The sequence below is a fragment of the Mirounga angustirostris genome, unplaced genomic scaffold (assembly GCF_029215605.1).
Source record: "Mirounga angustirostris isolate CCGP_5_RB_7025 unplaced genomic scaffold, mMirAng1.0.hap1 SCAF_8, whole genome shotgun sequence".
In the NCBI taxonomy this organism is placed as follows: domain Eukaryota; kingdom Metazoa; phylum Chordata; class Mammalia; order Carnivora; family Phocidae; genus Mirounga; species Mirounga angustirostris.
In genome coordinates this window covers 89,470,666-89,496,365 of record NW_026991716.1, presented here as the reverse complement: position 1 = coordinate 89,496,365, position 25,700 = coordinate 89,470,666, and positions in this window count along the sequence as shown.

Genomic DNA, 25,700 nt, shown 5'->3' with positions numbered 1-25,700 from the left:
GTGATTAAAGGCATAGTCATGGTTACTTGGCATTTCTAGGACCTAATTAACCCCCTCCCCACCGCAGGTCATCATACTCTATTTAGTGTCCTCAGGACAAGTGTTTAAATTCTCTGAGCCTTTTTTTTCCCCTTCACTTTAAATTGGGGTTAACAGAATTTCATAGTGCTGTTCTGAGGATTAAACAAAAGGTTTGCAAAACATTTTGTGTGGTCCCTGAATCTAGCAAGTATTCAAGAAAAAGTAGCAAGGATAATAGAACAATAACTGAGAGGCAAATCTGTAATGGTTACATTTCAAAAGAGAATTTATTTCTGACTTTGTTGCTCATGGAAGGATTTTATAGGAGGTGAAACTTCTGCTAGGTCTTGAAGTGGGGGGGGCTCTGGGAGACAGCCCTTCTGGGAGGAGTTGATGTGATTATTTTAGGCCTTGCTCTAGAACTCAGAGATAACACCTGAGCTTTCAGAGTCTCTCTAACCTAACAACTCAAAATATAGTCCATTAGCATTACCTGGGAACTTGTTAAAAAATGCAAAATCTTGGGTCCTGCATACCTTTCAACTACTGGATCAAAATCTGGACCTTAACATGATCCCCAGGTGACTTGTGTTTATATTAATGTTTGAGGCAGTGCTCTATGGACAGTGGTTGCCAAATGTGACTGCTGGACTAGCAACAGTGGCATTCTTTGGAAATAAGTAAGAAATGCAAATTTCCAGACCTACTGTATCGATCTACTTAGATGGTGTAATAAAGTACCACCATTGACTGGGTGGTTGAAGCAACAGGATTTTGTTTCTTGCATTTCCGGAGACTAGAAAGTCCAAGATCAAGCTTCCAGCAAAGTAGACATTAGCCTGAGATGTTTTCTCTTGGCTTGCGGTGGCTGCCATCTCTTCAAGTGCTCGCATAACTGATCTTCTTCGTGCTGTGTGGGGAACTATCTGGTATTTCCTTTCATAAGGGCACTATTCCCACATAATTCCACATCAGGGTAGGCCCCACACTCAGGACCTCATTGAAACCTACTTACTTCCCAAAGACCCCAGCTCCAAATACCGTCAAATTGTGGGTTAGGTCTTCAACTCCTTAATATAGATTTGAGAGGGACACACTCAATCTGTAATACCTGACTAATCAGAAACCCTGAGGTAGGGCCGAGTTTGGCCCAGCAGTCCTCTCCAGGCAGTTCTGACGTGCACTAATGATTAAACAACTGCCTAAGTCGAGCAGCCACCTTAGTGTTTCCTTGGTGCTGATGCCAGGGTCTGGTTGAAGTTTGGTGACTTTCAAGTACAGCTAAGTTTAAGAACCATTAATAAAAGATATTTTCTGCCCAGATATATAAAGTATATTCCAAACTATTCCATGGATTTGTCTTGGAGCAGACGTAGAGAATTCTCTAGATAGCAACAATCAGTAGTCAGTCATCAAGTATTGATTGAGTAGATACCATGTGTCCTATATAAGTAATAACTGCAGTAGCCATGCCACCATGTCATCTGTTGCGAGGATGAACCTCAACTATTTAGGACTCTCTCTCTACATATTTAGCATTCATGTTGCATGATTAATTTCTTATGTCTGAGTGAGAAATTCTATCATCCTTGTGTTTGAAAGACTTGTTTTGACCTGTGGTATAATTGATTCCTTTCAAAAGCTATGCATTTTAGAAGTGAGTCCTGCTGAGTTTAAAGAAAAATGCTTGTGGGATCACAATTGCTTGAAGTAATTTCTACCTTAGATGTAGTTTTGCCCAGTGTTTTAAGAATATACAAACAAAAATATCAAAACCTATCCCTTACACTTTTTAATTGAAAACAAATAAGCTTCCAGTGCAGACTTTCCTGTATGCCTAGGCTGCTCAAAGGCATTCATCTTTCTGATGTCGGCACTTAAAATCATAAAAATCACGTAGATGTCTTTGATATAGGCACAAAATAATAAATGCTGAAGAGAAGTGGTCTGCAGTCTGTATTCATGTTTTCATATATCATTCCTTCTGAGTTCTCAGAAAACAGTGAGAAGAGATATCTATCTGCTCCCTTTTCTGATAAGAAGGCAAAGCAAAGCATGATTAACATTACAGAAATCTTTGTTATGAAAATAATTCTTGTCATAAGAACCAGAGACTTTATAAGAATCTGTTTTACAAACAATCTTATTTTCCTTACTCTCCCATCCCTTCTTCTGACTTGGGCTATTGGCATGTGTGATAGATAGCTGGAGTGTAAAGTGTTTTCAGGAACCCTGCTTGATATAGACCAATGTCATATAACCAATATGAATCCTGCTGGGAATGAATTATTTGTCTGCAAAGACCTCTTACTTTGTGGTTCCCATTTCATTTTGGATTTCCACTTGTGTTTGTTTAAAGTTACTGCCACCTCTATGATTGTGTATACATCTCATGCAGTCAGCTGTAGGCCAGCTAAAAGAAATATAGTGCCATCTCAGTACTTTAGTAAAGATCTGTGTTCTTACAAGTAGGACCATCCAATTTTTAGCCACAGAAATGAACACACTTGGTATTGTAGAAACCACAAAAAAGCTTAGCTAACATTAAATTCAAACCCATTAACTGAATGTTCACTAGATACAAATACTGTATTGGGTTTTATTCAGTTTTCTATTCTCAATATTAGATTCAATATTAGATAAGACGTTAGATAAGATGTCAGTCCATGAATTGATCAAGCAGTTGCTGGGATAAGGCAGAAGAGTTCATGTGAAAGTTCTGGCCCTGGCACAACAGTGAGGTTGAGTAAGATAAATTCATCCAAGCTGACATGGAAGTGACCCTAGTGCAAGAAGACTGGGTATGGAGAAAGATGGGCAGAATGTGTGGACTGAGTGCTCTGGCAAACAGCTCAGGGGCTAAAATTTTATGTACTTCCAGAAGTACGAGTTTGTTCATGATGTCTGCTGGCTGGACTGCTTTCTCCTAATTCTGAACCTCTCAGACATCTAGAGCCAACATTCAGGGTCCTATTCTTGATATTTGTTCTGGGATGTAGTTATTTGGAAAAAGTTTGGTCCTTTTGGGTTATACTTTCATGATTTGTTAGGAGGCTTTGGAGCAATGCTCAGTCCAGGGGTTTTTCCATCTCTGGAGGTGAGCGTACACTCTGACTACAGTACCCAGTGACCCATGAATTATGAGTCTTGCTGGTGGGAACATGCAGTATTCCCAGCCCTGTGTGACTGCTGGGCACTATTTCCTCCAATCATTTGAGATGCTGCCCCGCCTAGCCTCATGTTGATTCCATGTGAGAGGAAATATGTCAGGATCAGTACTTTGATAAATACTTCAGAGGACACGTTAGACTTCTGGGATTCTATTCCTGTGTAGGTCTCATTTCTCTGTACTGTTCTATGAACTCTGATCACCTTGGTTTCCTCCATGCTCAGTCATATCTCTTCAACTGAGAGAGTCTGCTGGGCTCCACCTCAGTACCTCCTCCCTGCCATGGCCTGGACACTCAACGGTAGACAAGCTGGAGCTGTTGCAGTGTTCACTTCATTTGTTTTCCATCTACAATGGTTAATTTAATATATTAACTTGACTGGGCCAAAAGATGCCCAGATATCTGACTAAACATTTTTTTCTGGTGTGTCTGTGAGGGTGTTTCTATATGAAATGAGCATTTAGAATTCTAGGTAGATTCAGCCTAATTGTCCTCCTCGATGTGGGTGGGCATCATCCAGTCAGTTGAGGGCGTGAATAGAACAAAAAGGTGGAGAAAGGTTGAATTCAGTCTCTGTCAGACGGACTGAGCTGATACATCAACCTCTTGCCCTTACTTCATGCTCCTGGTTCTCAAGCCTTGAGACTTGAACAAAAATCTTCATCATTGGTTCTAGGTCTCTCAGGCCTTTGAATACTCCATCAGCTTTCTGGGTTTTCAGCTTGCAGGCAGCAGATGGTGGGGTTTCTTAGCTTCTATAATCAGGTGAACCAATACCTTATAATAAATTTTCTCTCTCTCTCTCTCTCTAGATAAATAGATATAGCTTTAATTTAGATATAGATAGATATATACCCACACCTGTATCTCCTGTTGGTTCTATCTTTCTGGTTTCTGGAGAACCCTGACTAATATACTGTCTCTCAGGAGTCACTGTCCTTTGTTGCCCAAAAGTTAGTGTATTGAAAACTGTTGTTTATGTATTTGGTCTGATGATTTTTAATTTAATTAAACATTTTTCTTTCAGGTAGGATGCTAACTCAGCCCTAGCTTTTTCATTTGGCCCAAAACAGAAGTCTTATACATGAGCATGTAGACTATTTCCAATATTTTACTTTTACAAATAATTCCACAGTGAGTACTCTTGGGAATACCTTGTTTTATGTTAGTAGAGCATATCTTCAGTGTAACTTTTTAGATGTGGGATTTCTGGGATAAAGGTAAATAGCTATCTAGTTTTGTTAGCTACTGCCAAATTCTCTTCCATTAAATTGCACCAATTTATAATCCTGTGTTTGAGAGTGCCCATTTCCTGCAGCTTCACAAACAAAGTATATCGTTAAGCTTTTGAAAGTTTGCCAATACGGGAGGAAACATTGTGTCTCAGAGTTGTTTTAGTTTGTATTTCTTTATTTTTCCCTCAAGTTGAACAGCTGTTCACATGTTTAAGGGTCATTTGTAAATAATTCTCTGTGTAACCCCTCATTGTTTTTCTTTTGTCTGGGTTTTCTACCTGCTCCATTCAGTATGTATTTCCATATGTGGACTTCAAAATGAAGTTATCAACATATAATAATAATAATAATAATCCATATGTGGACTTCAAAATCAAGTTATCAACATATAATAACAACAACAACAACTTCCCTGGAGTTTTATTAGAATCACATTATCTTGTTTGAAGTTCACTCACTTTTAAGGCATTGATGGACATCTAGGTGAAAAGTTAAAACAAAACAAAACAAATCTCTGCCTCACTTTCCTTGATATTTCATTGCATCTGTTGTATGTTTCTGGGGCATACTTACACGGTTTAATTTTTACCAAATTCTGACATTTTATTGCAATACAGATCTATTTTCTCTACCTATATTTTTATGCAATGAAGAACTAGGTAATCTCTGTATAATTTAATAGTGATGCCAATGACTATACAAAGGACCAACATAATAAAACAGTAAGTATAAAGTGTTGAATTCCTTTTAGTATTGAAAATGAATGGGCTTATTGCCTGCTCTTTTACTGCCCTGATGTTCCTGAAAAGAATGCATTGTGTTGAGAAGTATGTAAAAAAGTTGTTTACTAGGATGCCTGGGTGGCTCCGTAGGTTAAGTGTCTGCCTTTGGCTCAGGTCATGATCCTGGGTACCTGGGATCAAGTTCTGCATCAGGCTCCCTGCTCAGAGACAGCCTGCTTCTCCCTCTGCCTGATGCTTCCCCTGCTTGTGCGCGCTCTCTCTCTCTCTGACAAATAAAAAAATAAAATCTTTAAAAAAATTGTTTACCAAATCTGCCCCCGCAAACCCCCAAAACAAAAATAATTTAAGCTCATTAATATTAGTAGGAGACTTAGACTCCTAAGCATTCATAAAGTAGTGTTTTCTTGTTGCCATTTTTGCATTTCTGAGGTTGGAAATGGTAGTTAAGTTGATGTCAAAAGAAACTTGACATTCTCAAGATAGATGAATAAATTCTGATGTAGTTGTTATTACTTGTACTTGTGAGAACCAAACCAAAGCTTTGATTTTACCTTGACATTATACTGTCTGTCTGAAGAATGCTGAGGACATCCAGACTGAGAACATGGGTTATGAAAAGAGTGTTGTTCTGTTGCTATGCATACCTACAGAACACTAAAAGCAAAATGGGACTCTGGGTGGGAAGGATTGTTTGTATAAGATCACAATTACGACATCCTTACAGGGATAAATTATGCCTTTGAGCTAATTTTTTAAAGTATCATATTAAATGAGATCTTGGATTCAAGGAAATATGCTACATAATTCACAAAAATATTTAGAGAACACTTTTTAAAGGTCAGGCATTTATTAAGCTATCATTCCAATGGGCTTTTGTCTATACGTGCAGTGAGAAGTCAGAATATAACAAAATTGAAATGTGTAATTATGCCCAAGGGGGAAAAATACATGGGTACACTGAAATATTCAAGTAAGGCAAGGACTTTAAATCAAACAACTATTTAATTTGTGTTTATCAATGCCTTAAAAGTCAATTTCACATAAGATAATCAAGAAAATAATAGAATTTTAAAATTATCACAAATTTAAAATAACCTGAAGTGGAATTTGTGTTCTTTTCAGGTAATGGTAGCTTCCAATGGTCAGTTAGATTGAGTGCCATGTAGTAAGTATGCTGAGGTAAAGAGGGCCTATTTCTAAGGTGAAGAGGAATTGTAGGAAATAGCAGTGCTATAGGTGAAGGCCAGGACAGAAGTGACTACCCTGGAGAGGGTAACCGGTTAACAAACAAATCACATCCAAACAGGACCGTAGAAAACCAGTATATTTCTGTGCTGGGGTTGAGAACTGAATGTGGTTCAATAGGAAATAGGGCAGGGGTCCAGTTTCGAAAGCACAGAGTGAAATGGTAATAGTATTAGACGCAGAGCCACCTAGTTCCAAACTTCCATCTAAAATATAATAAGAACAGGACTCAGTGACCAAGAAGTAAAGCCGAAAGGAACATTAAGCCCTCCTCTGAATTACATGGCAAGTGTCATTACCCTGGGGAGCAGAGAGAACCTGAGGGCATGGAAAGTCTGAGCAGAAACGGACCAGGTGAGCAGATTTGGGGACCTGACTGTGGACCATGTCTCTGGAGGAGCAGGCCCTTCCAGACTTAGTCTTGGATCAGTAAAAATCTTTTCAAATCCCTCTTGGTAAATATAATTCCCGAACTGTTTCTTAGTGAAACTGAGATTCTTGGTGAAAGAAGGTATTCCAGGAGTGAGAAAAGGGATTCCTTTTTATGAATGGGAGTTGGTATTCAAGCAAGTATACATGGGGATAAACTAATAGACTATTTATCAACAAGTAGCAATATTTTAAATAGCAGAACTAGCCTTTTTACTAATATCTTCATTAGTATTTCTAAAAACTCTTCAGGTATAAACATTGAGTAATAATTATCAGGAGAAGTGGAAAAAAATGAACATCATACCATTTGGCATCTTTATTTCATAGTATTTATATTATAGAAATGCACGATTTAAGGATATCTAGAGGGCAGGTCTAGCTGTATTCAAGTATTGACATTGAAGACTACTTTAAGCATATCAATTATATTCTTAGAACCATTTTTACATAAAAACCCACTTCAAAAATTGTTCAGAAATATCTCTCACTTTAATCAGGAGAAACAGACCTCTGTTCCTCATGGCCCTCTCTGCTACTGGGTGAAAAAGAAAAAGAAATTTTACATACAGTTCAGTTATTATACATTATGGGCCCCCTACATTTAAAAAAAAAAAGACCTGACCATCGGTCACCAAATATATTTTAATTTGGGGAACCCAAATTTTTTAGTACATTAGGGGTAATGTTACAGATAACAACCCTCAGTTTGCTAAGAAATAATCAGATATTCCAAAAGACAATTATTTTAAGTTGATTTTGAAGAGATATTGATGCTCATTTTGGTTTACAATTTTAAGAAATAAAAGAGGCTCAATCTACTTTGAATAATTCATTAAGAACAATTTTTATAGGGGAGGGATATTCCCCTAGCTTATATATATGTTAAAAATAAAAAGCTTGTGTAGTTTGGATTCCAGCACAAGCTGTGTTACTAATTTTTGTTAATTATGTATGGCCTGGTTCAATTCATGGGATAGGAAAACCCCAGAATTTTATGATTCAGTCTTCTTTTTCAGTAATCTCATGTGGAAATAATCTATCTGAATCAAATTCAATGTAGTTCAACTGTTCCATTAATTTAACTCAATAAGCACTTACTCTGTGCAGAGCACTCTGCTGAAAATCAAATAGCTGATTGCATTCAAGCAATGACTTATAGTGATATAAATAATCAAGAGACTCATTTACTTTTTGGGAAGCTGAGTTTAATAGACCAGTAAAATGGTCACCCACCCACCCTCTTAGGTGGACATATATTTAAAGAAAAACAAAAACAATAAAAATTTGTGACCTTTTAAAATTTTCATGATTTGATTTAGGAATTTGTTTCTTTATTCATATGGTCATTTAGTTCTTCATAAAACATTCAACATGAATACATTAAGCATTTACTATTATCCATTAACTGGACTGAGCATTGAGTATCCAAGTTAAAGCCTATTCTCTAAATAGCTCATGACCTGGAAATAGAAACACAGAAAATGTCTATGAGAGTTATCCTCTTTCAGTTTTGGAGATAGGAATCACGAAGGGCTTTTTAGAAGAATAGGCATCTAAGTGAAGGCCTGATTAATGATACATTTGACAGACTAAGCAAGGTACCTATCATTTGCATTGCCATCTTTTAAGAAGCTTGAATGTGAGCAATTATCCAGGCCTATCACTTCTGTCTAGCGACTGTTTGTGTATAGTTTGCCTGCTTATAACACATGATCCCATTATGTTGGACACAGTTGGTTAGACTAGAAATGGATAACTAAACCAAAATCGGCCTTCTACCAACTAGGAGGCAGCAGCCCATTGAGTGGCCTCATACAAGCTCTCCAAAGAGATAGTCTGCTGGATAAAGCCTTGCTAAACAATTATAATCTGTCTCTTGAGATGTGTCATTCATCCATTCACTCACTCATCTATACCTTCAACAAATAATTATCATATGTACTAATTACTGGCATATGGAGATGAATATGACAGATACGGTCTCTGCCTTTTTGGAACATGCAATCATATCCTGTAACTCAGACAAATGACAACTTGGGAAACGTACTATAGTGAATTTATTATAGAGTGTATCCCTGGAGTACATAGGACTGGTGCTTTAATGCACTAATCTGGACTTAGGTGTCCATGGGGATGCTCAGGGCTGTATTGTAGTGGAAATAGCATCCAATACCAGGTTAAGAAGGAGGTAATCAGGTGATAGATCACACATTCTATTTCAAGAATCTTGCTTGGAAACAAGGGGTGGGGAAATTGTTCCTATAATTTGAGGAAAGAGTAGGTGGTTGCTGCTGAGGCACAGAATAAAAATAGGGTAGAGAGAAAGATAAATAATTTTGAAATGGTAAGGAGTACTATTTAAAGAAGGGCTATGAGTAGTAGTATGGACATTTATTTAGACATTATCCAGAGGATAATGGAGAGCAGTCAAGCATTTTAAGAGGGTGTGATGGAATTAGATTTTCATTTTTAAAATGGTGTTTGCACTATGGCTCCAGATATAAATTGAAGCATCAGACAAAATGTAGTAGTTTGGTGTAGTAGTCTGCCAGTATTTTAGGAAAAAGTATGGTGGCCTGAACCAGGGTAATTAGCATAAAAAATAAATTGATACAATGCTATTCAGAAGATAGAACCTGTGGTGATTGACTAGATGAGGGTTAAGGATGAGAAAAAAAGCCAAAGATTATGACTGATTTTCAATTTGGAGCAATTTGGCAGATAGTAAGAATTACAGAAAATGTAATTCAAATGTTCAGCTTTGGGCTTACTGTATTTGGCATGTTTGAGGGCTGCTAAGTGAGGCTATCTGCAAGAAAGGTGGATGTGAAGCTAAGGACCTGTGTTAGGGGATCAGGTCTCAGAATTTCTCTTTGGGAGTCATCAGTAGATAATTAGTTGAAAGAATACATCTGAATAAGATCACTTAAAAAAAGTCTCTGTGGAGTGAAAAGCAAGGCCAAATGCTGAAACTGAGGAGGAAAGTGGTCAGAGTCACATTTTTCTAGGACAGAAGAAAGTCTGGACAGTAAATAGGAGGGAATGTTAATTAGAAAAACATTGCTGCTGAGGCTAAAAACAATGAATTAGTGGCATTAATTTACATGGTTGTGTGATTTACTGGAAAGAACATATGTTTTGATTCCAGTTTTTGATGTTTCTGGCCTAAAATAACAGAAGGTAAAGGGATAAGGAAGTTGGATTTTGGAAAGAGCATTCCAGAGGGATGGGTTACACAACTCAAACTGTGTGTAGGTAAGGAGGGGAAACAGGTTATTGGTAGATTGGTAAAGGTTATTGGTACAGGTTATTAGTAAAGATTATTAGTAAAGACACTGGTAGATTATAGAAGTAAATGGAGTAATGTCTTGAATATCAGGAGTTTGAAGAACAGATATGGTGATAAAACTGTGAAAGTCCTATAATGGTAAGGGAATAGGATATTTTGATTTAATATTTCAGAGATAAAACAGCCCTGGATTTTAACTAAATTTTCCTGTGGCACTATGATAGGTAGGTAGTCCAGATAGCTGGACATTAGGTTCTTTAGAGGTAAGGAGATCAAGGCTGCAAGGAGGAATACAATGAGACTGGCTATTCCCATGGGCTTTGGAGTCATTCAGTATTATGCAGGTATGAGTGTAGAGAGAAGGACATGCCCTGGTCTGTCAATCTTCGCTAAGGGTGAGACAAGGCAGTGTGGTACAGCTGAAAGGCAAGGGCTTCTAAGGCTGTCTCTCTCTCTCTCTCTCTTTTTCTTTTAGAGAGCACACAAGTGGGGTGGGCAGAGGGAGAGAGCGAGAGAGAGGAATCTTAAGCAGGCTTCACGCTCAGTGGGAGCCCAGCTTGGGGCTCGATCCTATGACTGTGAGATGATGACCTGAGTCAAAACCAAGAGTCAGACGCTTAACTGATTGAGCCACCCAGGTGTCTCTTTTTTTTTTTTAAAGATTCCATTTATTTATTTGACAGAGAGAGACACAGCGAGAGAGGGAATACAAGCAGGGGGAGTGGGAGAGCGAGAAGGAGGCTTCCTGCCGAGCAGGGAGCCCGACGCGGGGCTCAATCCCAGGACTCCGGGATCATGACCTGAGCTGAAGGCAGATGCTTAACGGCTGAGCCACCCAGGCGCCCCTCAGGTGTCTCTTTTTAATATAAGAGGGTGGAGGGGTAATGGCGAGATATAGTGCTGGGGGAAAAAAAAGTGATGCTGATGCTAATCTCACCTCATAATCGTGAATTTAGCGAGCTGTAGAACTTTCTGTTCTGAGGCTGTGGAGGAACTGGGATCAAGTATGGCATGGCAGTGAACAAACACTTGGTGAAGACTGTGGGAACAAGGGAATTGTCATCATGACATAAACGTGAAGAGGACCTAGTAGAACATTTGGAGAATAAAGGAGATAGTTTGTTCGGAGAAGAGAAGAAGTGATTGGCATGTGTAATAATAATGACAAAGAGAACATCAGGATTATTTATCTCTTGATACTGACAATTAGAAGACTATAGGCGGGCAGCATGGTGTGTTATGCTGGTCAGAAGGTTGCCAAGAGAATCAGTGTAGCTACTGCCAAGGAGAGTTAAGGGCTCTCAGTCTTTCTGGAGTTGCCTATGGCTTTGATTGAACAGCTTCTGATGGACTTCTTTCAGGTTGGGGAGGTAGCTGCATCTCTCTAACAAGGGTTATGTATAATTAAAATCCCTCATTAGAAGAGAGTGTAGAGGCCTGATCTGTGTGTGACCCACCGGGCAGAGCTCATGTTTTATTTGTGTGTGTCTGAGCATGATGATGTGATGCTGCCCTGGGATAGATGGAGAACACCCAGGTGTTAATCTTCTGGTGAGAGATTGTGGTGAAGTCTGAGGCTATGAGCTGCTTAACTGTTTTTGGTGGCCTCAGGCATATTTTTTTCTGATGCCCATAAAATGTAGAATCTGGGTAAAAGCAATTTTTTTTTTCATCTGGGTGTTCATGTACCTTTCCTTATGACACTTTCATAGGGATTTTAGCCATAAAGAATGAGTCAGTTTATTCAATCCCCATGCAATGCCTAGCCGGGTATTGGAGCCACTGGGTAAAATTTGGATGATAAATATTCTAACTAAGCCTATTTATTGACATGCAAGGGCACTAGAACATGTGAACAGTGTGTTAGAGGAAAAAAAAACCCTAAATTTTCTGTGGGGTTCTTAGAAAACTCCTTATCTTTCTACTCTCATGACAATTACTGGATATTATTTAGGGTTTAATATTCTTGTGTTTCTAGCCTCACTAGGATTCCAAGATGTTTTCTGCATCATGCAACAGACAGATAGTTTAAGTATTTTTACAAATTAATTGATTAACCAAGTACTACCTCTCTAAAATACTAACTCTTCTACAGTTTCTATCATATATGTTCCTTTAGGCCTTATGTCTTATACTTTTTAATGTGCTTTACTTAAAAAAAAATCAATCAGGAACTACCTCTAATTATGAATTTTGATTCCCTCAATGTGTCTATAAAGTTCAAATTCTGGCACACTTGCTCTGATGTCTCATAATTGTCTACTACCTAGAAATAGGTTATACCTGCTAAGTGATCTGAATTGTATTTGAATTAATTATTTTAGAAGGCAGACAGAAAGATATACTGTTCTTCAATCTGGGTTGTCTTTGGCCAAGAATTCACATCGTATCCTAACTAGAGGCCAGTTTTTGTTTTTGTCCTTTGTGGGAGGAAGGCAGAGCCAAATTTCTCTGACTCTCTTGTCTTTATTATTCAGGCAAAAAAAAGCTATTACCATTCTTTTAAGTCCTGGAACCCCTGGACTGGAGTGGTGATTCATCCTTTTGTCTCTTGACTTTGCTATGCTCTTTTGTATGGTTTCATAAACATCCAGCTTTCAATAATCATGTATATTATACATATAAGATTATATATAAGATCTAAATAATATGTAAGAGCAACTCTTCATGAAAACTCAATTAAATGTAACATTTAATCCTCCCAAATTCTTTGTATGGTATTTATAAACTAAAGGATCTTTTATCAATCATTATAAATGTTAATAATAAGAATCTATTCCATAAATAACTTGCTATTTGGAAAGAACAATGAATGCATTTTTCTTAAGAACACAGCAATTATGTTATAATTTGTAAAGTATTGTTTCAGCTACAAGGAAAAATATTTTTGGTTATAACCTTCCTTTGACTTAATAGAACGTAATATCCTTCTCAGTGTTAAGTTTTGGTATGATCCAATATTAAATAGTACATTTTGACTAAACGGGAATACAAGAGAAGATTGATCTTATCTGAAACAATTATTCAAGTAAAACAGTGTCTAATTGTACTTTGGTTGTGGGTATCCATCTGTAGAACCCCTATTCAAAGTCAATTATAATATGCATATGTATATTTGCCTGATTTGTAATTAGATTACTAAAATAGCATGACATTAACCAAATATGTATTTTCTCAAACTCCAGTAAGAACTGTAATTTGAAGCCATATTTTTTATTGTAAGAGCGTTAAAATATTTTAAGTGTGAAAAGAAGTTTTGCTAATATTATTTCTTTGTAATTCATTACAAAGATTTTTATAAACCATATTTGTGTTCAAGTGTACTTCATCTTTTTTCCCTCCCTTTCCATCTTTCAATGGTAATACTGTACTTCTGGTGCCTATCTCTGAGCTTTTTATTCATAGCAAGGCTGGGATTGCACCAAGATAAAGGACAAGCCTTCCATACTCAGTCTTAAAATACTCAAAATGATATAATTCCTATATATAAAATGTCTTGTATAAAAATATACTCTCAGAAATTATACCTGTGTCTAGAATGGTTACCACTTAAATTCTTGGTTTTAAAAAACTTTTACTTGAAAAACATTGAAAAAAATCACATGTAATCCCACTATTTAATGAATATATAAATAGTGAAAAAAGGTCATCTCAGTCCTCACCCAGCCCCGACAACCACCCATACTATCAGAGTAAACACAGTTAAAAATTGGGAGTACATTGTAGACTAAAAACTTTTGTTGGAATCATTTACCTCCTGTGCATGGAAATAATAACTGGGGTCCAAAGAGCCCTGGAACTAACAGTTGCTAGAATCATACTGTTATGTTTATAGTCTACAGATGAGTAGCTTAGGCAAGAGTAAGGCACTTGAATACTTCAAAAAGCCTATAATATGTAGATAAGTGAAATAAGTAGATGGAGCACGGAGTTGAGAGTCTTATCAGTTTGTTCTCTCTGCCTGTGGTGTTTATTTCCATCTTTCCCTTTTTCCTTGATTATTTAGCTCCTATCTATTCACCCTACTACATACAACCCCTTTGGTGTGGCATGCTCATTCATTGCTGCTCTGTCAGTTCCTTTCTCTTTTCAAGATATAATCTTTTCTAATTGGACATCTCTCCAGTGTGTACTGGACAGAATGCCTGCCACTATTTCAGGCCATGCTCTTTATCTAGCAGTTCCCACTGTTGGTTTGTAAACTGGCCTCATACACAGGGGGCAAGGAGAGACCAAAGAAGGAAGACCACTCCAGATTGGTAGATGGCATATTTAATAAGCAAGGAAACTTATATACCAGACTTGTCATAGGCACCTGAAAGATGAGTAGATTTCTGCATTTGCCCCCTGGGTGAATTTAGTAAATAATCTTAAAAGTTTATTTAGATACCTCAACTGGGTTCAGGCTTGTATACCATCTAGGTAGTCTCAACACCACATTTCTGTCTTGAAGCTGTATCCTTGGGGCAGCTTCTCAGAGTAGGGAAGGTAAGCAGAATGTACCTTCAAACAAGAGAAGGGATGAGGAGCCTCCAATTCCTGGATCCCCCTACGGGTCAACCAGTGGTTACATCTTCTCGATGACCTCACTCAACATTCTGTCTTTTGTGAGAATCTCTTATAATCTCACTTGCTCCCTTCTTTCACCATGTGCCCTGGGAGGTCTCTTATAATCTCACTTGCTCCCTTCTTTCACCATGTGCCCTGGGAGGTCAGCAGGGGCTTTCATAAGCATGGAGGGGGCTCATTTGGTGGCCATCTGGCTGCATTACAGGTGGATGCCACAGCAACAATATAGGCACATGCAACAGAAAACACAGGTTAAGACAATAATAATTCCCCAAATCAGTGACACCCTTTTTCTACCTTTACCACAATCCCCATGCTCTGAACCATTGAATCATTAAAGGCCCCTTGGTTGAGGATCAGATCACCCAGGGTATTCACTTGTGTCCTCATGCAGTTTAATAAAGATGATACATTAAAGCAGACTCATCAAGTATGAACACACAACATCCTATTTGGATAACAGCACAGATGCCTCCTTGTGAGACAGTAATAATGTCTAAGGTCATCCTATTTTGGAGGACACTTTTCTCGTTAGAGACATTTCAGTGTCCAGTAAGGACAGGCTTCGTTGGCTATCATTCAAGACTAGCTGGGTGAATTTAGTAAGGGCTGTAAAGTCCTCCAGGCCAATGGAGGGAACAGAGATGGCAGCCAAATGATCACACCAGTGGGAAACAGAACATGCTCACCTGGACTTGAGGTGAGAAAGGTTGGCAGCTTTAGGAACTTGACCTGGTTGTACATACTATACATGTTGGCTGGGAGAGAGCATTGTTAGGCATAAGAAGAAGTGGGTGGGATAAGCCAGATCAGAACCCCTTCTTTCTCCCCTCTTTTAATGATATGTGTTCCATTCTAGGTGTGATGTGTTTCAACGGGTGCAGCTTGCAGCAGAACAATGGGATCCCAGTAGAGATTGAGTCGTTACCCCTTACACAGGGATGTAGAGCAACTCACTCATCCCAGGGGGATGACGCATTGCAACTTCCAGTGGATAGCTCCTTTCCCAGGTGTGATGGGGCTTGGTATTCTCAGCTGTATAGCACATTGATCCACAATGAGAGTCTGGGAAATGGCTGTTTCCAGGGACTTCCATACCTTTATAATATCAGGTGCCTCGGCAGGGGTTCCCAGTCTGGGATATGGGGCAACAGGCCCTACTGGTTGATCACCGAAATGTACTAAGGCCTGGGAAAGTACTCTAGTCCTAGCCAAGGTTAGTAATTTAATCTGCTGCTTTAATATCTCATTCTTCCTCTCTACCAACCCTGCAAGCCTGTAGGTTTGAGAGGAGATGAAACCTCCATTCAGTGTCATGTTCTTTTGCCCAGTCTTGCATATCATGATCTTTGAAACATGACCCCAGTCACTGTCTATTTGATGAGGGTATTCACACATGGTACTCAGCCTTGTCTAATCCCCTAATACTGGCAGCCTGGTTTGTGTGGCAAAAAGGGGAAGCTTGGGTTAGGCCAGATGCAGTGTCTATACAAACCAGGGCATATTTACAACCCTAACCCAGAGGGAAGGAGCCAATTTGCCAATTCCTTATCAGTTGGGAACTCTTGTGGATTGCTTCTTGTTGGATGTTATTACTGCATCTACCAAGTCAGTGTATTTCAAGGGCAATCTGGCTAGTTAGCAATATGTGATGCCACCCAACTACTGCAGTAGTCACTCTTTCTATGCATCGAATCTGCTGTATTTGCTAAAGGGTCACTTGTTAGGCCTTATACCCAAGCTGGGCATAAGCTTCTTAATCATTAGGGAGGTCAGTGCCTTATGAGCCATAATGTGAGTGACAGTGAGGATTGCCTCAGGCTCTTTTACAGGTGAACCCAAATGTCTCTTCACACATCCTGACCCCGCAAGGGCACACTCATGAATCATCAACTCCTTGGCTTCCCATTGTCCAAGACATAGGGTTCATCTCTTTAGAACAGCCCAGCTGTCGGTACAAAGGATTATAGGCCAGGGCTCCTGAGTGATCACCAAACCTCACTGAGTTTAGCCCTTTGACTGCTTCAGTTCATTTCTTCCTGAGAGGCACCACCTAGAGAAGTACTGGTACACTGCTGGGAGCTGCTCTGTGGGAGGTAGATTGGGTTTCTACCCCATTCCAGAGCTGGGACCAGAATTCCAGGGAGCATTCTCCCCTTCTGTTGTCTCTGCCACAGTGCTTGACTCATACCTTCCAGAGTCATGGACACATCTAATTTAAATGACTACTTGGGAGATGCCCAGAGCTTTAATCTTCTTTGCTAGTGTTTGTCTTTCTCAAAGGTAGCTTGCTGCTCTGATCCCCAGTCCCACACATGCCCTTTCTTTACTGGGCAATAAAGGGCAGAGGCACCACGCCAGGTGGGAAATAAAAGTCCTCTAAAAGCCCCAAAATTCCTACAAAGGCTTGCATCTCCTGTACATTCTTAGGGTTTGGATAGGCCTGCATCTTATCAAACATAGCTTCTGAGACAACATATATCTTAGCCAACCAACTGACTCCCAAAACCTTGCGGTGCCTGGGCCTTGACTTTTCAGTGGGTTCCCCACCCATCTTTTTCCTTGCAGATGTTCCAGCCTGCAGATATCCTGCAGTAGAGGCAGGTCTTTACGTGTTAAGGTTATATCATCAATGCAATGGGTCCATTTTACTGATGTGGGGAAAGAGAACAGGGACAGATCTCAGGCTACCATCTCATGGTAGGAATGTGCCAGTAGCCTTGGAGAAGCACTTGAAAGGATCATTATTGTCCCTCCCACATGAAGGCAAATTGATCTTAGTTATCAGTAAACTGTACTTGTCCAAGTCTTTTCCATGAATCTCTTGAAGATAAAGGACTTTTGTAGGAATACTTTTTGCCAAAGCAAAACAATAACTGAGCCAAATAACAACTGCCTGCTAATGACAAAGGACTTTAAAATGGCCATGGTTAAAAATCTGATGAGAGTTTATTATAATGCAGTTGACAAGGGAATTTGGTGATTTTTGTGACATACATTTTAAAATTATGAGTGGTTTATAATTACATAATGATACAGTATTATCATTATGCCAGGACATATCAGACTTTTAGGAATTTCATACAAATGCACCCTAAGAAAGTTAGCGTCACTTTTTATTTGACACTGCTTCCCATGGAATTTAACATATACAAAAGTTAGAGTTGTAAGAGACTTAGCTCTTATAATAAAGACTGTTTTCTTAGGTAGTCAAAGAGACTTTTTTTAAAGATTTTATTTTTTGAGAGAGAGAGAGAGCGAAAACACAAGTAGGGGGAGGGGCGGAGGGAGAAGCAGAATAGTGGACAACTGCATGCCTTTCTCTAAGTTTAGCTCTTCTTCCAACCTTTTTTCTTTTTTAAGAGGGAGGCAGAGAGGGGCAGAGCTAGAGGGCAAGCAAGAGAATCTTAAGCAGGCTCCATGTTCAGCCTAATGTGGGATTCGATCCCACAACCCTGAGATCATGATCTGAGCTGAAATCAAGTTGGACACTTAACTGACTGAGCCACCCAGGCTCCCCTCTTTTTCCAACTTTCTGAGTCCAGCTTCAGCCTCTAATTGGGTATCAATGTCTGGTAGACTGACCACAGCAGGAGCCAGCCCACTGTAGCAACCATTCCTTTCCTTTCTTTGTCACAGTGCACTGTGCACAGTTCCTCAAACAAGCACATGAAAACAGCCAGCATTTTCCAAGTGTCCACATACTGACATGCAGTCCACTAGCATCTAATATAAGGGCCACCCACCTCTCCACATAGATGTTGATGGCTAACTTGAGATTTACCCTGTGGATGTTTTGTTCCCAAGGCCCATTTCTTTGGTCTCCTGCCTGACTCACCAATTGTTGGTTTGCATACTGGTCCTGTACAGAAAGCAAGGGGACACCAAAGAAAGAGAGCACTCCAGATTGATAGGGGGCAGGTTTAATAAGCAAGGGCACTTACTTTGAGGCTTGTTTTGGGCAGCTGTAAAATGAGTAGATATCTGTACCCCCCTGTCAAATCTTAAAAGTTTATACAAAGGCCTTAATTGGGTTCAGTCACATATATTGCCCAAATGGTCTTAATACCTCATTTCTATCTCAAGGCTATGTCTTTCGGGTGGCTTCTGAGAACAGAGAAAGCAAGTGGAGTACATATTACAAGGATAAGGCAGAGGGTGCGAAGGCTCCAATTGCTTAGGTTCAACTCAAGGGCCAACCACTGATCATATCATCTTGATGACTTTCTCAACATCCACCCGGAATCCACTTTAAGGGATTTCTTCCACATAACACCACACTTCTGATTCTTAATCATCTATTCAGGAGTTGGCACCTGCCTCCAAATAGCCTATCTATTGGACAGTACCTTATAAGGTGGTTTTTCAAAGCACTGCCTAAAGTGGAATGATTGGGATTCACTGGATCATCAGACTTGCACTTCCATAAAGCTGAACTGGATAAACAAAATGATCGTGTTATAAATGAGAAAACAAAAACACCCCACACATTCAAAATAGTTGAGATGTATAAACATAGCTCTAGAGTGAAATTTTTGTGAGAAGAGGCTAAGACATGCCTGCCTGTAACCTATACCAGGCTTCTAGTACTTGATGAAAACTAGATGACTCATAAATCAAAAAAGAATATAACTATAACTATATATATACTATAACTATATACTATATATAACTAACTCTCTAGTAATTGGTCCTTTCAACTTGGTCCCTGGATAACTTGTATGGGGTGGGGCGAGTGTATAAATTAACCCTGCCTTTCAACACTGTACTCCTACCTTTGTCTACTTCAGGATTTAACAAGAAGGGGCTTCAGGGTTTTAATAGGTTGTATTCTATGTAAAGTTAAAATATATTTTATCAACAAATACTTGCCATGTGATTTTAAAAATCATAATCTGCATTCTAAAATTCTCTGTTATTGTGAATGTTTCCAGGGTGTGCCACAGAAAGGCTGACAATTGCCTGTGTATTACATTCAGATTTGTGATTTGGTATTGTTGCTTCTGAAATTTAGTTTTATCTTAAAAGTCAGTCTTGGAGATAAAGAGCTTAATGATGTATTATAAAGATCTTGGCTTAATAGAAAACTGTGAGGTAAATTTTCGCTGTCAGATGAGTGACCTAAAATCTCTAGCTACAAAGGGATTTCAGATTTTGAGTAATCTGTCTAGACAATGTAATTATAGAAAGTGACTGTTACTTTTCTAATGTTAGGTTTGAAATTTGATAACTAAAAATGAATATTATTTATTCAGATGCACTATTTCAAGTAATATACTTCACCAAGATGTATGGTTTCACATTCCTTTATCTGAGTGCCTTGTGACTATTTCCCCCCCCTTTTTTTTTTATTTTGTAGGATTCTCAAAACTTGTTAATGGTTTTTTTTTAATAGAAAGGAAATTTTAATGTAGTAAACAAGTTTTGTAAACACCACATGTATTTTCTGTTGTTAATGAAGATTTACATTCAGAAATGTATTTTTGAAAAAAGACAAAAAAACAAGATAAAAAAAATTCCTAGAAAGAGGCTTCACAAGAAAAAAAAATCAGCCCAGGTTCTATCCCTCTCAATCAGAAGTGGCTTTTAGCACAAATCAGCAACCTCCTCCAGCACACAAAAGCACTGTCATTTGCCTTGCAAGCAGAACATAAAACATATGCCTTATTAGGTTACTTTAGTACTTACCTGGTCCAGTATAAAATACTTGTTTATAGATCCAGTTTGTACATATTCTGTAGGTATACTAAAGAGTAAACCATGTATTGTCCCCTTATTTTTTTAAATGGCATTCTTGTAGCTCAAGCAAACCATTAAGAGTATGAAGAGCTCTCTCAAAAGAAATTCTCAGAGGAAAATACATTAAGGAGAAACCCTGAAAGTTAAACAAACCTAGTTGTTGTTGTTGTTGTTTTTCACTAAAATGGTGGGATCAAGGTAGACTGTCTATTCTGAAGAGCAGCTCCATTTGTTTCCCCATGAGAAAAGGCCAAATTTTTCTGGACTGATATAATTTAAAAACTAAGCCAATAAAAAAATAAAATATATACCATAAGATATTATAAAACTTGAAATAATGTCAGAGTTTATGGAATGGGAAATAGAGTTCTGATTTTTTTTTTCAAAAAAGGAAACATGTTTTGAGGGAAAAACAAAACAAAACAAACCAGAATCCTGAATATGAATAGCACTACACAGGCTCTATGCACAGAACACCACACAAGAATGAGTTACACATCAGTAATACCATCATGAGGGTAGCTGGCTGGGGACTTATACTTCTAGCCTCAGAGATCCTCGGTCAAAAATGTGTTAATGTACACATTTTTGTATGTGTACAATGTATACAAAAGCTTGTAATGTCAACAAGGACAAAAAAAAGAGGGGGGAGGAGGGGAAATTAGGGAGGAAAGGCTGCATGCATGCATCTATTATAGACATGATATTCAGCAGCATAAAAATACCCTCCATAGAGTCCCCCAAATGGGGCAAGACCTATCCTCTATTAAACATGGGAAAGATTAAGAGAGTGGAACAAATTCACTTGTAGCCGTAGCATTTCGCATATTTGAATGATAAACATGTTCAATCTGGTCCTCTATGTTAAGAAAATGTTGAGAATACATATGAGTAAAGCAAAATAGAAACAAAAGAGTAACCTTTAAAAACTGGAAAAACCGTCTGTTTTATAGCCAAGTAGGTGTGATCCTGATAAATATTATATATGACATTAGCCATAGAAAGGAAGGCCAAGAAAAAAAAAATCTTGATTTTGTTCAGTACTTAGGCTTGATGTTGTCCTAGGAAAAACAGTGATAATTCAATGAATGTGTCACACATACAACTAAAAATCTCATTCTGATTTCAAATGAATTTAAACAATAATCTCTCTTGGCTAATTTTTCTCCTGTGCCAGACAAACCTTCTATGTACAGGACCAGTATAAATCCCTCCTCTCTTTCAAACACTAGATATGCACATCCAGGAACATTCTACAATGCAAAGTGTCTTAAGAAAGAGAAGGATTCTGTAGCGCCAGGGATATAACCGATCTGAGGAAGCTGGGGCGTGATTCCTGCTGATGGAAGCCAGTCAGGGAATGGTGGTTTGTTTCTTCTCAGGTGTTTCCTCCAACAATTGCGTGATCAGCAATCCCCAGTTTGTTTCCTATAGTTAAGAGTCTCTTATGGTTTGCCTCCCCCTCTGGTTCTCCACTGAATATTTAAATAAAATTATAAGCTTTTAAATTAATTATCGCCCGTGATCTTGGGCTGACCAATGTAACCAATACCATTTCTTAAGATCTCCCTCCAAAGAACTCTTCTTCCTTCTCCAACTCTATGATTCTATGATGACTTACCATCATATGACCCAACAACACTGGCTGTATTTCTCTGGTCTTGGGGTGAGCCACTGATTAAAGCTGGGGCAATCTCAGTACTTTTGTAGGAATCTGGGAAGTGATTGGCCTAGGTTGGTGGCCAGAGTTGTGGAATGTGAGATACAAGATTATGGCATAGCACTCATGTTTCTACTCCTTCAGAAGAAGCTAGTCTGAAAGGTTCCAGCAAGCATTCAGAGGAAATTGAGTGGAATATGTAGAGACTGAGTCCTGTTGGCATTTGAATTAATTGTTTCTCTTGTTCCTGTCACTTGGTAACATCTTTCAGTGGTTTGGTTTCCTGAGTTGATATATTCTCCTTTTCTTTAAGGTAATTCAAATTGGATTTTTTTTAACCCTTAACAGATCTGATTAATATAGATGCCAAAATTAAAGGGGTTATTAACCTAAAGCAAGGTTCACAACATTAAAATTGTGAGAGAAGATTTAAAACAAATGTCTAACCCACCCACAGAGATTTAGTTCTTCTCCAAACAGAAGGAAATGAGCTAAAGATGCTAAAAGAAAGCCCGATGAAATTTTGTTGAGGCTTCTATTTTATTTTATTTTATTTTTTTAAAGATTTTATTTATTTATTTGAGAGAGAATGAGATAGAGAGCACATGAGAGGGGGGAGGGTCAGAGGGAGAAGCAGACTCCCTGCTGAGCAGAGAGCCCGATGCAGGACTCGATCCAGGGACTCCAGGATCATGACCTGAGCCGAAGGCAGTCGCTTAACCAACTGAGCCACCCAGGCGCCCCGAGGCTTCTATTTTAAAGACGGTTAAAATTAACACAATAAGAAAGAAATTATCATGTATTTAATTGAGTCAGGGGAATGATTTAGAAGTATATAGCAAGTAAGTCTGGTCAAAATTTCAGAATCCTGGTGAGCATTTGATTGCATTAATATAGTATTAAATCAAGAGGATACAAATAAGCTTTGCCTTTTGTCTCTCAGAATTCTGTGTAGTTACTGAGGACATTCTATCACAAAGAATGAAAAAAAAATTTAAGTCAAAATTCCATTCTTTTATTAACTAGATTGGTTCTTAGCTATTTTGAGTTTCTCTAGTAAGCAGAATCTCTTCATTCCCTGGATCCAAATCCAAACTGTGGTATGTCTGACCCAGCAATGCTACAAGACTGAGTCATTGGCTGGTAGCTTTATAAACACGCTACAGATTCCTTGTATATCTTGTAAACTGTCCCGTCTCTGATCCATTGTCTATACTTCAACCAAAGGGATTTTTTAAATGAATATAAATCTTATTTTTAACTCTGCCTTGCTTAAGTGTAGTCAATGGATACCATTAGTCCTCAAGCTAAAATACAAACACCAAGCAGAAATCACAGCATTTCTACTTTTGCTTGAATCTTGCTTTCTTTAGGGGGCTTTTCTTAGCTCCTAACACTGGGCTAGGTACTGTTTCCTGTCGTTGTAAGCCTGTATCTCCAAATAAATTCTTTGATTGTCACACTTGCCATATTCAATTATAATGTCCTAATAGTTCCCCAGTAGAGTAAAAATCTTTGAGATTTGTTTTTTTATTACTATTTTCACCATTTTTCCAGAACAGTGTCCGAAACATATTTGACACACACACACACACACACACACTTCTTTAATAAATAAAAGTTTTTAAAAATCACATTTTTTAAAAATTAAAAAAAAATTTAAGTAGGCTCCACACCCAATGTGGGGCTTGAACTCGCAACTTCAAGATCAAGAGTCACACCCTCTGTGGACTGAGCCAGTGATGTGCCCCACATTTTTAACTTAAATATGAAAAGCTTGGTTAGGCTACCAAATGATATATTCAGGTTGTCCTTTGCTTTTCAAGACTAAAGATATCTGTCTAGTGAATGTAACTCTCCTACATTGTCTAAGGAATTGACAGTCATCTGGTAAAACCTATCAGAGAACGGGAAAATTAAAATTCTCTGTGGATCTCATCTTGAAATTGTAATCTCTTCTGAAGTGATGTAACTATTACATTGCCAGTGAATTAAAGAAAAGAGATCATTCTGTAATCTTAAGGTTACAACCTAATGCATAATGTTTAATTTTTTACTTCCCTTAGGTGAGGGTGAAATAGTGTGATTAAATTTCATCTGAAATCTAAAATTAGCTCAAACCAACATGTTCTCCTTAAAAGGATAAAAGGAAAATGATGTAATGTTTTGCATGTCACATTAAATTCTGCTAGTAGTCTTTGTAATGACATCTTGTGATTTTGTGTTTGAACTTTTACAAAAGGAAATGGAGCATTGAATGGGCTATATCCTGTTAATTTTAACAATCAAATGAGCGAAAAGAGTTTAAACCTGGGAGAAAATATATATTCTTCATATTTTACTATATAAAATAGAATAATAAACCTCTCAGAAATATGCATGGTTATTTTTGGTGAGTTGACATGATTGTAAAATAACTTGATTTTCTGCTGTGATATTGCACCTGAAACGATAAATACAAACAAATATGAATTACAAGATAATTCAACTGTTTACACCCAGTTGGGAAATTGATATCTATTCATGACAATAAAATGTCCAATGAAATGAAATGAGGATCTGCTAGTAATAGAATTTTTTAAAAGTAAAAATATAGAAACTGAGTCAAATAAGATTAGAAGTCTTGAATTTTCCTTTAATCATTCAATTTGAATCAAATTAAGAATAGTACAATCTTTAATTTTATCTCTAATTTGATATAAGAAGTACCAAAATTCCCCACTTATATCTTATTTGGCAATTTTTAAAAAAGATTTTATTATGAGAGAGAACGAGTGAGAGAGAGAGGCAGCAGAGCGGGGCGGGGGGAGTAGGGGCAGAGAGAGAGGGAGAAGCAGACTCCCTGCTTTCCCGCTGAGCTGGGAGCCCTGTGTGGGGCTCTGATCCCAGGACCCCAGGATCATGACCCAAACTGAAGGCAGACACTTAACCGACTCAGCCACCCAGGTGCCTCATTATTTGGCAATTTTTGATTGTCATAAATTGATTGTTGATCAATAAATATGATTTATTACTATAATCATGCATTTAATATGAAATATAGAAAGTAGAATTTATAAGAAAATTATGTCATTAGGTAGTTAATATTTCCAGATATCTTTGGGGATTAGGGCTGATTAATGGATTTTCCTGATTAATTTCTGCCAGAAAATGTTTTAAAATGCATTTTATTTTACTTTTGGTAGTTGGGTAGGAAGGGGGAAGAGGGACTAAAAGGGCTTGAAATATGACAAAGATGCAGGGTACAAAACAAACAATGAGTGCAGCTCTTTGAGCACCAGAGTTCATTTTATTCCAGATTATCCCTTGAGTTATTTTTTATTTAGTTTTTTTAATTAAACGGGATTTCAATTATTTAATTGAGATCACTGCAGATTCATATATGGTTTAAGAAATAATATGGAGAGAGTTCCCTTATATACTTTGCCCAGTTTGCCCCAGTGGTAACATTTTGCCAAAATATGCCAATGTCACGACCAGAATATTGACATATATACAGGTCCTTGAGTTTTTATAAAAGCCTGAAATATAATTATTCTATTTGATAATTTGTTTTCCCTTTCATATAGTTTCCTGCTGCAGGACCAATATTAAAAC